This window comes from Mchenga conophoros, linkage group LG7 (genome assembly GCF_057382185.1).
Source record: "Mchenga conophoros isolate Kocher_MC1m ecotype Shallow Benthic linkage group LG7, M_conophoros_male_GT1.1, whole genome shotgun sequence".
NCBI classification, from domain to species: domain Eukaryota; kingdom Metazoa; phylum Chordata; class Actinopteri; order Cichliformes; family Cichlidae; genus Mchenga; species Mchenga conophoros.
Genome location: NC_140532.1, coordinates 55,115,219 through 55,128,675, shown reverse-complemented (window position 1 = coordinate 55,128,675; position 13,457 = coordinate 55,115,219). Strand labels below are relative to the sequence as shown.

Below are 13,457 nucleotides of genomic sequence, written 5' to 3'. Positions count from 1 at the left end.
TGGCCACTATGTGAAGGAGCCAAACACATGCTTTCTCCTCTCGTTAACTGAGATAAACTGCTGGCATATTTTTTTGACATCTATACTGTCCTCTCCTGGTGGACATGGCAACACGTTATTCATGGTTACATACAATTTTAGACTGATGTGGGCCAAAGCCTAAAACGATGTGCCGGGAGCTTGCTGTTCTCCCCGGCTCAGATATTTAAAGTTTACACAGCTACATTCTCACCTGAAAATATGTTAAATGTTTATTTTGCGACACAGAAAGAGTAATAAGAGTAATACTAAAACTAAGGAGCTGCAGTAGTGTTAGCAATTGTTGGAAACTGGAATTAGCTGAGCCAATCTGAGACATGGTTTTTCAATTTTGTTGTCCAGAAGAAACGGAAGAAATTCGGGAGAATGGTGGCTCTGGGAGATTATCGGGAGGGGCACCGAAATTCGGGATTCTCCCGGAAAAAATTTGGAGGGTTGGCATGTATAGCGTAGTGTAGCATAGCGTGTAACATTATAATGAGGGACACATTTTATGAATGAACTTGACTTTAAGTGACTTACAGGTTTCTTTGAAAATTACTTTCTTATATCCAGTGTTGGGACTAACGCCTTATCAGGTTGTTCAGTCTGACGTCACTAGCCGTGTCTGGGCCTAAACTCCGCTGCAGGCCCATATATCAAACAATCACTATGGCATTACTGAGAGTTGAAAAACTGTCTAAAGTCTTTCATCTTTAATAAAATGATCAGCGTTCTGCTCTACCAGGTGTAACAATTGAGTTTAACATCCAGGCATCCATAAAAATGGAATTTATGACATTTAAGGGAGTTAGAAGTTAGCAGGAAGTTAGCTCGCTAGTTTTTATCTGTTGTACAGTGTCCTTGGGTGCTTTGAAAGGCGCTATTTAAATAAAATGTATTATTATTATTATTATTATTATTCTATCTAAATACAATATAGCATGTCCTGACTGCGGGGTTTTGGAAACAAATTAAAACGTACAGCTCTGTTATCACTTCCAGCATAAATGAAGACAGGAAACTAAACAGCAGTGACATTTGTTGGGTTACTGAAGTTGGGCTAGCTGGTATATAATGATGTATATGATATGACATATGACATTTTGTTCATAAGTTATTAGAGTTGCCAACCGTCCTGTCTGGTATTCAGAGAAAATATTACACGTTTCTTATTAAGGTGAAAAGGAACAGTTTGTCCCGTAATTCAGCTACAATGAAAAAGGCACAAAGCTGGAGTTATTCTGTGTCTTTGCTGCACAGCTGCCTCTTCTTCTTTCATTCTCCCCCCTCCCTCTCCCGTTTCTACTTCAATCCTGAAACTGATCAATGATCAGCTGATCGGCTCTCTTGTTTGTTTATCGCCCACTTTGCGCCAGAAAGAGGAAACCAGCTGATGTCGCGTTAAACAACAGCAGCACGTTTAAGCTTGATCAGCTGTTGTTAGAATGTATTTAATATTAATTTCTACTATCAGCTGATGTTTGCTGGAGCCACAGCTGCAAAAAAGCTGCTGGTCATGATATCGTTTGGTTATCTGGTGAGAGGGAAACATGAAGATGAAACCAGGAGATGTCCTTACTGGATCACCAGAGCTGAACAGGTGATGGAGAAACAGGTTTACCTTTTAGGTGACATGAATGAGTTGAAGGGAAGTTATGAACTGTTTCTGAGAGACAAATAACCCCAGGATCCTTTTTTACGTAGCTGACAGCTGGTAACTGTGCAGGGGCGGGTCTAGCAAAGTGTTGCCAGGGGGCCAGGTAGGGCATTAACAGGGAAAGGGGGGCACAAAGAAATACTTTTCTTTCTTATTCTCATTTAAAATGTCTAGCTTTTAAAAAATAATTATCTGAATCTTACAACAAACGATTGATAGATTGATACATATATACCATCAAGACAGTGAACATCACTGTCACAACAGCGTTTGTTGTGAGGCTTTATGGTTTTTCCTATAATGACGGGCCAGCAGTGGCGGCTGGCCCATAGGGGGCGCTCGGGCTCCGCCCCCCCAAATGTGGAGGAGTAAAAATATATATTTTTAAAAAATTCATCAATGATAGTTTTACTATGTGTGTGCCCATATACAGCCAGGCGTATTTTAACATTTTCACCAGCTGACTCATTAAAGTTCAACCAACAAACGGTGTTTTTCTTCTTCTGGGGCGCTCGTCAAAGCGCCCTTGATATGCAGCGAAATAGCCTATCATTAAATGGTTGCCAGGGGAAAATAATAAATATTTGACCTATCAGCGTCGCTGAATTAAATGGTTTGGGGGCGCTTAAAATTGCGCCCCTGCAGAAAACGCGCGAAGATTTGCTGTTCTAGAATTTTACCTCAGTCAGTAGCCTAAGTGAGCTATAAGGTCAGAGAGAGACGATGGCAGCGGTATTGTTAACGGTTGAGGCACAGCCTCCCCCAAATTCGGTTAGATCGCTTCTAACCTACCCTTTTGCCAGAAGGACAATGGCAGAAAAACTGCAAGTTAAAGAGTTGGGACCTGACAAGCCCGAAATTCAACTAACCCAGGCAACGAAGGAGAAGTCAAAAGCATACAACAGGACTTTTTGTCGGAGTTGGTTCCAGCGCAAGTCGTGGCTGACAGGCTGTGGAACAGCTAATGCACTTTTTTGTTTCCCGTGCATACTGTTCAAAAGTGACAAGTGTGATTTGACGTGGACACAATCTGGACAAACCGACTTAAAGCACCTCTCCGAACGAATCAAGAAACATGAAAGCTCACGAGTTCATATGGACAACAGTGTAAAGCTAGCTGTGCTAGGGAAAACTAGCATAGCGGCGCAGCTAGATGATGGACATCGGATTGCTTTAAGAAGGCACAACGAAGAGGTAGATAAAAACCGTCATATTTTATCTAAAATCATCGATTGTATTAAGTTTTGTGGTGCTTTTGAGCTAGCAATGCGGGGACGCATTTAGCCCACCCCCCCAATCAGTTTACAGTTGTTGTTTTCAATAGTTATTTTTCATTCATTCAAAAAAAAAAAAAAAAATCTGTTCATGTTCATTTTTACAAATCTATACAAATGGCCAGAATATGGTTGTTCATTTTAAATTTAAATTAAAATTGTGTTGTTTGATGTACTCATTAAATGGGTCATTTTAGTCGATATCATAAAAATTGCCCCCCCTGAGATTTTTTTCAGGAGCCGCCACTGCGGGCCAGTCTCTAGTCAAAATGCCCGGGCCAATTTTTTGTCCCAGTCCAGCCCTGTATGCAGCTCATCTGCAGCCTGGTGTTGCCTACATCTTCCTATTCAGAAGGCAGAATTTCAGAGTTCTGAGTACAATCGAAAGCACCATGACTGTGGTTTTTGTGTTGGATGTAAAAGGCGCACATGACACTGTGACGTAGGCTAGAATCATGGCGGTGGTCAATGACGGTCCAGGCGTGGGATTTCTCTCGTAGAAATATGCACATTATCTTTTCCTTTCTATTGTTAGGTGGCACAGTGCACTTGTGGCAAGTAAGCAAGCTAGAAGACTGGCAAAGTTATGGAAGCAACACATTAACAAGAAAATTCTGAGTAAAACCAAAGTTACTTTCCCTAGTAACTCGTTACTTTCAAAGTAACTAGTAATGTAACTACGTTACTAATTTAAAGTAACTTACCCAACACTGCTTATATCCAGGTTCTTCTTTTTTGCTGCCATCCTCCTCTCCTCCTTGCGGGTCTTCGTAGCGCAGGCTTGCCACTGCTAAAATTAAACAGAGCTCCCTGAAAGGCACAGCCAATCACATTGGCCATATTTGTCACATGAGGTAGGACTCCACTAGAGAACGTAATTTAACTCTTTCTGCACCGCTACGTTTTTTTCTGCCTATCGGTTTTGTTTTTCTTTACTCGAACAGATCAAATTATTGGTGGGGATAATTCAATAATCGCTGGATATTGGTGGGGACATGTCAAATCTACACCCTTGCTCGAAGCACAGGTGGAGGCGGCAGTGTGGCAGCAATTTTCTACACCTGCATATTAATCAACCAAAGACCAAGACAGACTTTTCATTCATTTGAAAGCTTGATGCTTATCCATCCTAGCTGCAAAACTTAAAAAACAGTCTTATTTGTGATCACCTATCGTCCAACTGGGCCTTTCGCAGAGTTTCTAATTTCTCAGACTTTTTATCTGATTTAGTGCTCAGCTCAGATAAAATAATTATTGTGGGTGATTTTAACATGCATGTAGATAGTAAAAATGACAGCCTCAACAAAGCATTTTATCTGTTGTTAGGCTCAATTGTCTTCTCTCAAAATGTGAAAGAACCCACCCACCACTTCAGTCACACTATATGGCATAGAAACTGAACATTTAACAGTTTTTCCTGAAAACCCTTTCTTCTCTGATCATTTCCTGATAACATTTAAATTTACAACAATTGATTATAGACTTAATCACAGTAGATGTCTTTCTGAAAATGCTGTAAATAAGTTTAAGAATATAATCCACCCACTGTTATAATCTTCAATGCCCTGTACCAACACAGAGCAGAGCAGCTATGTGAACGCTACACCAACAGAGGTTGAAGGTTTCTTGTTTGATGTGTTATGTTCAGTTTTGCATGTTCTGTCTAGTTGTGTTGCTAGCCCCAGCCATGTTCCCCACGTGTTTCCTGTTTCCTCACCAAATTTAGTATTTGTGACAAGTTATTATGTTTCTGTTAAGTCACAATATTTTTGTTAAGACGTTATGTTAACGCTCCATGTCGGAAATACATTGCAGAAAGCCTCTGTCTGTGTCTGTGTGTGCAAGGGGTGCAGCTGTATTGACAGGAAAAAGTGCACAGCCTGAGGAACAGACAGAACTAGCCTCTCTGATTGGTGGACTGAAATTGAGCAGTTCCAGGCTGTTTGTCATAGATACACACAGGCCACACTCTTAATAGCCCATGTTCATTAAGAGTGTGGCCTGTTCTACCTGAATAGAACTAAAGATTTTTCTCATAGGGTTAATAACATGTCTACCAATTATTTCATGTGCAAATTACTGCTGAGAGTTACTCCAAAAACTTCCTTTAGTGGCTCTTCATCAGAATATTTATTTATTTGTTGACATGAAAATCAGTCACTGTGTATTTTTAAAACCTACAATTCAATGTGATGGCATTATCCTGCCAAACAACATAAAAGTATCCAAAAAGGTTAAGTATGGAAAATATTATAAATGGGAAATCTTATATTGCACTCTAAGAACAATAAATGTAAAATAGCAGGAAAGATCAGTGCTCTGTTGCAGTATGCAGAGTACATGTGTAAAATTTTCACAGTACCAAAAGACACATTGCCTTTGCAGACTGATGATCAAACACAGAGACAAAGGTCACAGAAAAATTACAAATACCAGAACGTTGTTGTCTTATGTCATTCAGTCACCTAAAGGTAGTAGGTTTGACCTTCAGAGGGTCATCATGATTAGGTCTGCATGACTACTGCACCAATTTCCAGTCATGTGACTGGCTGATTAGATATTTGAGCAGGTGTACCTAAGTTACCTGATTTTAGTCATTAGGCCTTTTAAAAAGTATTACTGCCATTTGTGTCTTAATATTTCTAGTAACACTACTTTAACTGCAGTGAGCATGTGAGACATCCCTTTTTATGGAAAAGGAAGGAGAATTAATATTTATTATTATTCACATATTGCACAGACCTCTTCAATCAAATTTGCTTTGGTGGACAGAAAACAACCATTGTAGACAGTTTGGGGTTACCTTTTATAACATCAGACTAGTATTAAATTTTCAAAAGTGAAGTCAGTTCTTCTGACCAGGTTTAGACCAGGATGAACATAAGTATAATATTGAACCTGAAGTATGATCCTCCCGCCCACTAGGGAACCGCTCCCAGCTGTGGGTTCACCTCCTCCTGCTGAACTCGTAGAGCAGCAAACAACCAGTCCAGAGACAGACTCTAATGTAGCATCACTTTGATCCTGAACTCCTGTGAAGCATGACGAATGTGGCCTCTCTAAATATGACTAACTAAGAAAACATGTCAGTAGGCACCCTAGTAATTAATGACTTAATTATTTTGGGTATTATTGTATTATTATCATGTCACAAGAAAAACAATGGTGTGCTTGGTTTCAACGTAACTTTATTCTTTCATGAGTTATTTACAAGTTTCTGACCACTTATAAAATGTGTTCAATGCTGCCCATTGTGTTGGATTGTCAATGCAACCCTCTTCTCCCACTCTTCACATACTGAAAGCAACACCACAGGAGAAATGCCAGCACAGGGATCCAGTATCCGTAGTTTCAGGTGCTGCACATCTCGTATCTTCACACCATAGACAATTGCCTTCAGATGACACCAAAGATAAAAGTCTAAGGGGGTCAGATCGGGAGACCTTGGGGGCCATTCAACTGGCCCACGATGACCAATCCACTTTCCAGGAAACTGTTCATCTAGGAATGCTCGGACCTGGCACCCATAATGTGGTGGTGCACCATCTTGCTGGAAAAACTCAGGGAACGTGCCAGCTTCAGTGCATAAAGAGGGAAACACATAATCATGTAGCAATTTCAGATATGAAGAATGGACCCACTATCGTTGTATCCCATATACCACACCAAACCATCACTTTTGTTGTTCCAACAGTCTTGGAGAGATCCAAGATATCAACACAATTTCGATCCGCTCCTCACGTGTTAACCTCTTCGACATGTCAATGGCTGTGAACAAAGAGAAACTTGTAAATAAGTCATGAAAGAATAAAGTTACGTTGAAACCAAGCACACCATTGTTTTTCTTGTGACATTACCAATAAGTTTGATGTGTCACATGGCCCTCTTCCTATTGAAGAAAAAAAAAGTTGTATCCAAAATGGCCGACTTCTAAATGGCCACCATGGTCACCACCCATATTGAGGAGTTTGCCCCCTCACATATACTAATGTAGCTCTGAGCACTGACTGTAGCTCAGGTGGCAGAGCAGGCCAGCCACTAATCAGAAGGTTGGTGGTTCGATCCCAGGCTGCCTCCTGGCTGCATGCCAAATATCCTTGGGCAAGATACTAACCCCGTGTTTGCCTACTGGTGGTGGTCAGAGGGCCCGGTAGCGCCAGTGTCCGGCAGCCTCACCTCTGTCAGTGCGCCCCAGGGCAGCTGTGGCTACAATGTAGCTTGCCATCGCCAGTGTGTGAATGTGTGTGTGAATGGGTGAATGACTGAATGTAGTGTAAAGCGCTTTGGGGTCCTTAGGGACTAGAAAAGCGCTATACAAATGCAGGCCATTTACCATAATGTGCCACAAACAGGACTTTAATATCACCAACCTTACGGTGTATCCATATAAATGGCCCACCCTGTTACATACCTATCAGGGTATGTAACAGTTTTTGTTTTTACTGCATTTCAATAATTTGAAGAATTTGATGTAGTTTTAAAAGTTGACAAACTTAAAAATCATTTTAAGTAACAATGACTAGATTGCTATTTCTTTGACAGGTGCTGTTCAACACACCGATTCGATTTATGAAACAGTTGTAAAGATCTGCAGGCATCTTCTGGGCTACAGGACTCAGGTAAGACCCAGATTCATGCAAACCAAAGCTGACAGAAAATATCAGGTAATTTCTGAGGACCTAGGAGTGGTGGTGAATAAATGTCTCCTTTTATTTTTAGATTGCGATTAGATTAGATAAAACTTTATTAATCCCTCGGGTGGGTTCCTCTGGGAAATTCGGTTTCCAAATAGCACAGCACCGACAGAAGTTACAGAATGTGAGCAGAATACTATATGTACACATATATAAATACAGAGACATATATAAATAAAGATTATACCAAAGGGATAAATAAAATAAATAGGAATAAGAATACAAGGGAATTGCACATTTCAATTATTGAAGTCTATTAGACCATTGAATATTAGCAAAAAGTATTGCACAGTGAAAAGGCACTACATGATAAGGTTTCCGAAAGAGACTCAGGCGCAGGCCAGGGTATTCCTTTCAGCGAAGAACAGTGCGTTTCTTTACGGTGAACACAATCACCAAGTGGCTATATACAACGTGCAGGGGGGAAAGGGGTCCGGGTCGCCAGGGTCCGTGGGAAACAGGGTTAGGGGAAAAGGTGCTCCACACTTTCTGTACAAAAAGCTCCTCCTCCTCCTCCTCAGTCACTCCTCTCAGAATCCGGTTCCAAAAACGATCTAAACACAAAAGGTCAGGTTAGTTAGGATAATAACAAAGGGCTTTCAAGATTCAGGTCGGCAGATACACACGTTTGACTGACGCTGATAGCTCAACGATCCACCGAAGACTAGCGCAGACTCGCCATCTTAAGTAGTGCAGTAATCAGCTGGGATCAGCGGCCGGTGTGGTGATGAGAGCAGGTGCGTGGGCCAGCAGCGGGAGCCCACAATGAGCGTCGCCGCGGCGAGAGAGAGAGAGCGAGAGAGGAAAAAACCACAAACATATTGCCTAATAGACGGTCGGCCAGCGAGGCACAGGGACCATGACACTACAGCTTGTCCCCCCCCCTCCTTTGTCCTCCTGTTTCCCCTCCCTCTCCCCTCCAGAGAGGGGAACTGAGATGTTTATTAACCCTTTAAACAAGATACACAAATTTGTTTCTTGCTATGTCATGTTGTGTATGATATACTTTTATTATGTATTTATTATATTTTTTGTATCGCATTTGATGCATCGGATGTTTTTAGCAACTTTTTGTTAACAACAATGTTAACTTTAGACAAAAAAAAGAGTTTTGTCCATAACATTTTGAAATTATGGCAAGTATTGATCATGTTGATGAGACAGAGGTCTCAGAAACTCATGTATCAAGTATGATACAAAGGGCATTATAGGGTTAACAGTCCAGCTACAGTGTTTCAATATTTAAGTGATGCTTTGAATATGTTTAAAAGATAATTCTTATAATGTTTTTCTACAGAACAACTAAACTCCTCAGCATGGTGAAGGACTACACTGAAAAAGAAGCAGCTGGAACAGCATAACACCAAACTGCTCACTGCGCAGGAGGTAGTGATCGAGGAAGTTCCCCGCGTTCTCCATGGCTTCTGGGAGCTTCCTCCTTGTCCACTCCTAAACATGGCCTCCCAGAATCTAAGCATCCTCTCCACGAGTGTCACCAAGGCCACTTTGGATCGTGTCTCACAGCGATGGAAACACAGGTCATCTTCACCCACTCCATCCGAGACAATATGGTCGACAGCATCCTGATGGAGATCAGACAGAAATTTCCTCAAGAAATTCTGTCTATCACAATTGCAAACTTTGCGCCAGTGTTGCTGAAGACCATTGCTGATGTAGCAATGATCCAGATATCTGAAATGTTTGAGCCTCCTTCAACTCTTCCTGTTGTGAAGAACACAAATGAAGAACCCTCCTCTGACTGTCTTTCAATGGCAAATGTTCCACCAGCCGAAGGGTCTTTTCCAGAAAGTGTTCCAGCGCCTGACGTTCTCTGTAAGGAACTTCTTGCTGAAAGGGCATCAAGTCTGAGTTCTCAAGACCTTAAGATCGAAGGACCTCTTTCAGAAAGTGTGCCAGAGCCTGATGTTCCCTGTGAGGAACTTTCCTGAACCTGAATCCAGTATGAAGTCCAAAGACCTTCAGATCAATAAGAGGAAGAAGAAAAAGGGCTTCTTCAAAAGACTTAAAAGTCTGTTCTGCTGTTGTTGCAGACCAAAAGACACTGACTGACACTGAAACTGAAATTGTCACCGTACTGGGTCTGCGATCTAGTATTGGTGTTCCAGTAACTGTAAATATGTAAATGTATTCCTTGATGATTGTTGTTCATGTTTTGGGGGTTTCAGTAGTTTTCAGTGGGCTGGGTGTTTTGTTTTTCCCTTCGTGTTCTTTAGTTAATTCTTATTCATAGTTCCTGACTTGTTTTCCTAGTTCTTTTTTCTTAGTTTTTAGTTTCTTGAGTCCAGTTATATGAGTTTTGAGTTTTTGGTTTGTTTTTTGTGACGTTTATCTCTAATGAAAATGTTTTTCCAGCAATAAAAGCTGCCGATTTAAGTTTCATTCTACGTAAGAGTCCTGAGTTTGGGTCCTACAACCTATGGAACGCCAGGACTGCCATAATGAATTAATTAAATACACCATTAAATAATAAATTAAATGTGGCAATAATTAATTAAAATTGGAATTAATTAATTAAATAAATAGTTATGATATATGTAATTAATTAATTATTGACACATTTAATTAATTATTTATGTATTTCACATTTTAATTAATTATTGACACATTTAATTAATTAATTATTGACATATTTAATTAATTATTTATGTATTTCACATTTTAATTAATTATTGACACATTTAATTAATTATTGACACATTTAATTAATTATTTAATGATATATTTATTTATTTCATTTTGGCAGTCCTGACGCCTGGCTCTCATCATGAAATAATTTTATCTGTCAGCCTCACCCATCAAACTCAGGGGGCGGGGTTAACGCTGATCGAGTCAAAACCATTGCTTTGGCCTGGTGGCCATTGTTTCTAGCACACAACAACCGGCATGTGGAAGCTAACAGAACTGAGCTTTGAAAAACCCTGTTTGTGTGTTACCAAATACCGTTTTAATATTTTTTTAGCCGAGAATGTAGTGGTTTAATCTTCATGTGTCTGGTCGGCTTGTCAAGATACAGCCTCTTTGCAAAAGTGCTTCGATGATTTCGGAGATGTCTGCCCAGTCTCACGGCAAAGCGTGGGATAGACCCGCTCGCCTCGCAAGCAATCCCACGGACAAAGCGCAGGCCCCGGTACACAGCTGTAGTAACCCCCGCTGACTTCTTTTACTGAGGTTATATTTATCGATGTTTTATTTCCTGATGTTCTTATGTGTCCTACGTGTTTCAGTCGCCAATTCTGAATTATAACTAACATTAAAAACATGTTTAAGGAGGAGAGAGAGCAAATAAATCTGTTTAACATCTGATCTTTGGGTTTTTGTTCAGTAATCAGTGTGACCTGTGTATAAACACATAAAAGAGATAACGTTGGTGTTTCCGTCATGTAGTAACTGCTGGCTTTAACTGTACAAAGGTTGTTCGACACTATGAAACACATACAGACTTCATGATGTTCGGCTAATATTTTTATTGTGAATATTAATCATGCTGACCTCGCTCTGTACACCACGCAGCGAGGTCAGCATATCCACGATATCCTCAGCTCCATGAGTTAACACAAAGTTTCCCAGCTGACTATCTAACTGCCAACTATTCCAGAGACGTGAAAATATACAGCATAAAGAAAAGTGTAAGAGACTCAGCAGCAGATTAGAATAACAGTTTGTGGCGTGAATAAGACACGGCGGGACCACGGAGCAACGTTCAGAGTCATCTTTATTTACATCTCACCACACCACAACACCCCCAAACCCCTCAGTCCCCGTGTTTTTAACTAGGCGGGCGTGATTAAGGATGCCGTGCAGGTGCGTCCGCCCTCCCTGCACGGCACCGCAGACCACGCCCCACCACATACCCCCATCGCCCGATTGAGGCCGGGGAGCCATCCGGCCGAACCTACTCCCCCACCGCCAGTGGGAGAGGGAATCAGCCCGGACAGCTGGCACCCCCAGGCCCCGGCCAAGCGACGGGGAGGTGCGAGTTCAGGCGGCCGCCCACGAATCCAGCGGCGCAGGCAAAGCTGGTTCGGAAGTCGGACACGTGACAGGTGCACCCGGCGCGGCCGGCACAAGCGTGAGCCCCAGCTCACAGGTGGCTGGGCAGAGGTGTGGCGTGTACAGGCCTCTGGTGGTGGTGAGGCCGGTCTGGCGAGCACGGCGATCTCAAGCGTGGCGCCCGCCTCGCTCGCCAGTTCCACTCGAGCAAGCTCCCCTGGCACTGGGACCTCCAGCTCCTTGCGCGGCCCCTCCGTCACCGCTGTCGCTCCCTGCTGGAGCAGCCCATAGCGCGACTCCTCCGTCACTACTGCTCCCTCCGCCGCCACTCCCGGCTCGAGCAGCCCCTCGTGCAGCTCCTCTTTCTCCAACCGGCGCAGACCCTCGCGCACCTCGTCTGCCGCCTCCGGTTGGAGCGGCTCATCCACCACTCCCGGCAGGAGCAGCCCTTCACCTGGCTGTTCCCCCTCCTCTGGCAGGCGCAGATCCCCGCGCGCCTCGTCTGCCACCTCCGGCTGCTGAGGTGCCTCACGCGGCTCCTCCACCGCTTCACTGTCCTCGGGACACACCTGTGGGGGTGGCGCCCAGGCCCAGAGCAGCGCCGCCAGCTCCCCAATCCTTTCCAGGTGCCGCTCGGACTGGTCCTGCAGCTCTTCCTGCTGGCGACGGACCTCCGCCGCCTGCTCCCGCTGGGCGGCCGCCATTTCGGCCACCCTCTGGGCCAGCTCCTCCATTCCCTGGCTCCGATATGGACCCGCCGTGCTGCCTCCTGGGTTTCGGCACCAATGTGGCGTGAATAAGACACGGCGGGACCACGGAGCAACGTTCAGAGTCATCTTTATTTACATCTCACCACACCACAACACCCCCAAACCCCTCAGTCCCCGTGTTTTTAACTAGGCGGGCGTGATTAAGGATGCCGTGCAGGTGCGTCCGCCCTCCCTGCACGGCACCGCAGACCACGCCCCACCACACAGTTATACATTTAATAAATCACCAAATGAATCCAAGAAACGAGCAAACCTGTTCCGACAATTTGAATTTGTATTCCCTCAGCTGCAGACTCGCTGCTGTTTAAATGTTTGAAAAGGAAGATTAGATATAAAAAACGTCAAACATAGACTCAGTCTGCCTTCACATTTGATATGAGGCCAGCACGTATAGTGGCCTCAGCAGGCTATTACTGAAATACACGTGCTATATCATAAACTATGATATAAACAGGGAGGTCCTATTAACATGTTTAGTTTTAAAGGACACCTTCCTGCCTTTAGTCTCATTCATGAGCAGTATTCGTTTTCTTCTAACATCCAGAAGTCTGCACAATGTGTTTCATAGTTTGTAACAAGCCTTTGACAGGTAAACATAACATGACCGAAAAAGCAAAAAAAAAGAAAAAAAAAAAGAGAGAGAGTGTGTTGAGATAAGAAGAGAAAATGCTCTCAATTATGGAGACAGGCAAATGGTTCATTTATGTTTGATGTGTGTTTATTCCTCCCTAAATATCGTCGGTGAAGTTTGCCATGCACGTCAGATTTTCCTGCGCATTTTTATACCTCTGCCAACAGAGAGAGAAAAAAAATCACATTCTAACAGACAGCTGGTGCTTAGAATACAGTTGAATAACTATTAAAAAACAGATGATATTTAGATGATAGTTCAGTCTAACACATGTGCCAGTGAACCATTAAACGTCTGTGAAACTATGCAGTTATGAAACGTAACTTTAACCTCAGCCAAACCGATTTGCTCAGTTGTAAATAAAACAGCGAAGTAAACGTGACCCGACAGACAGAACCT

At 42.8% G+C, this 13,457-nt stretch overlaps 1 pseudogene; it reads left to right on the top strand.

The window, feature by feature from the left end:
• Nucleotides 1–405: 405 nt before the first annotated feature.
• Nucleotides 406–10,669, top strand: LOC146571185 (uncharacterized; annotated as a pseudogene).
• The last annotated feature ends 2,788 nt before the right edge of the window (nucleotides 10,670–13,457 follow it).